Here is a 2,500-nt window from a genome sequence, read left to right as displayed (position 1 = left end):
TGAAGAAAAAGCAATGTACATGGGTGAGTCAATCACATGAGGCTTCGATGTGCAGCAACCAATCAGCAGCTACTGACCATATCTAGATATGCTTTTCAGCAAAGAATATCAAGAGAATAAAACAAATTAGATAATAGAAGTAAATTAGAAAGATGTTTAAAATTGCATTCTCTTTCTAAATCAATAAAGAAAAAATGTGGGTTTCATGTCCCTTTAAGTGTTATGCTAACTGTATGTTTATCTTTATAATTTTTGCAGTTTACGCTTTATCACAAACCAAGTTATCATGAATTGAAAGATATCTTACAGAGCAATTGAAAAACATTAATAAAAAAAAGTTGTAAATAAATACATTATATATACTGTGTATATAGACACATATGATGCTGTTATTTTGTTGATTCTGAGCATTTTAGTATATATTGGCAAAACCGGAAGTGTATGTCCTGTGACTTCTGGTTTGGTGGAACACGGATGCGTTCCAGGACACACACAGGCGCAAATTGTTGAGAGGGGGGTAGGTAAGAATTTGTTATGGCACGTATTTTGGCTACACTATTTATTCTGTGATTCACACTATGTATGTACACTTTTGATCTGATGAAAGAGTTCACATCTCTGAAACGTTATCCAATAAAGCTGACTTCTTGCTGTGTAAATACCCTGAGTGCGCAACTTTGTTTTGGGCTTGCTATTAGCGTTGCTGCACCCAGGTGGCTATCCTTGGAGGGAGGATTTGTTTTTTCCAGTGATCTTTATATATATATATATATATATATATATATATATATATATATATATATATATATATATATATATATATATATATATACATACATACAGTGGATATAAAAAGTCTACACACCCCTGTTAAAATGTCAGGTTTCTGTGATGTAAAAAAATTAGACAAAGATAAATCATTTCAGAACTTTTTCCACCTTTAATGTGACCTATAAACTGTACAACTCAATTGAAAACAAACTGAAATATTTTAGGTGGAGGGAAGAAAACAAAAAAAACTAAAATAATGTGGTTGCATAAGTGTTCACACCCTCTTATAACTGGGGATGTAGCTGTGTTCAGAATTAAGCAATCACATTCAAAATCATTTTAAATAGGAGTCAGCATACACCTGCCATCATTTAAAGGGCCTCTGATTAACCCCACATAAAGCTCAGGTGCTCTAGTTGGTCTTTCCTGAAATTTTCTTAGTCACATCCCACAGCAAAAGCCATGGTCCACAGAGAGCTTCCAAAGCATTAGAGGGATCTCATTGTTAAAAGGTAGTCAGGAGAAGGGTACAAAAGAATTTTCAAGGCATTAGATATACCATGGAACACAGTGAAGACAGTCATCATCAAGTGGAGAAAATATGGTACAACAGTGACATTACCAAGAACTGGACGTCCCTCCAAAATTGATGAAAAGACGAGAAGAAAACTGGTCTGGGAGGCTACCAAGAGGCCTACAGCAACATTAAATGATCTGCAGGAATATCTGGCAAATACTGGCTGTGTGGTACATGTGACAACAATCTCATGTATTCTTAATATGTCTGGGCTATGGGGTAGAGTGGCAAGATAAAAGCCTTTTCCTACGAAGAAAAACATCCAAGCCCGGCTACATTTTGCAAAAACACATCTGAAGTCTCCCAAAAGCAAGTGGGAAAATGTGTTATGGTCTGATGAAATTAAGGTTGAACTTTTTGGCCATAATTCCAAAAGATATGTTTGGCGCAAAAACAACACTGCACATCACCAAAATAACACCATACCCACAGTGAAGCATGGTGGTGGCAGCATCATGCTTTGGGCTGTTTTTCTTCAGCTGGAACTGGGGCCTTCTTTAAGCTAGAGGGAATTATGAACAGTTCCAAATACCAGTCAATATTGGCACAAAACCTTCAGGCTTCGGCTAGAAAGCTCAACATGAAGAGGAACTTCATCTTTCAGCATGACAACGACCCAAAGCATACATACAAATCAACAAAGGAATGGCTTCACCAGAAGAAGATTCAAATTTTGGAATGGCCCAGCCAGAGCCCAGACCTGAATCCAATCGAAAATCTGTGGGGTGATCTGAAGAGGGCTGTGCATAGGAGATGCCCTCGCAATCTGACAGATTTGGAGTGTTGGAGTTTTTTTGCAAAGAAGAGTGGGCAAATCTTGCCAAGTCAAAATGTGCCATGCTAATAGACTCATACCCAAAAAGACTGAGTGCTCTAATCAAATCAAAAGGTGCTTCAACAAAGTATTAGTTTAAGGGTGTGCACACTTATACAACCATATTATTTTATTTTTATATTTTTTCTTCCCTCTACCTAAAAGATTTCAGTTTGTTTTTCAATTGAGTTGTTGTACAGTTTATAGGTAACATCAAAGGTTGAAAAAGTTCTGAAATGATTTCTCTTTGTCTCATTTTTTACATCACAGAAACCTGACATTTTAACAGGGTTGTGTAGACTTTTTATATCCCCTGTGTGTGTGTGTGTGTGTGTATA

The 2,500-nt window shown here is 36.5% G+C and overlaps 1 protein-coding gene across 5 annotated transcripts in view; it reads right to left on the bottom strand.

Annotated features, from left to right (window-relative positions):
- Positions 1-2,500, bottom strand: part of EHBP1 (EH domain binding protein 1) — a 1,033,533-nt gene that overhangs the window by 164,587 nt on the left and 866,446 nt on the right. The gene's annotated exons all lie outside the window — the stretch shown is intronic.

This window comes from Bombina bombina, chromosome 4, assembly GCF_027579735.1.
Source record: "Bombina bombina isolate aBomBom1 chromosome 4, aBomBom1.pri, whole genome shotgun sequence".
NCBI lineage: Eukaryota > Metazoa > Chordata > Amphibia > Anura > Bombinatoridae > Bombina > Bombina bombina.
This window is presented reverse-complemented; position numbering and strand designations above follow the sequence as displayed.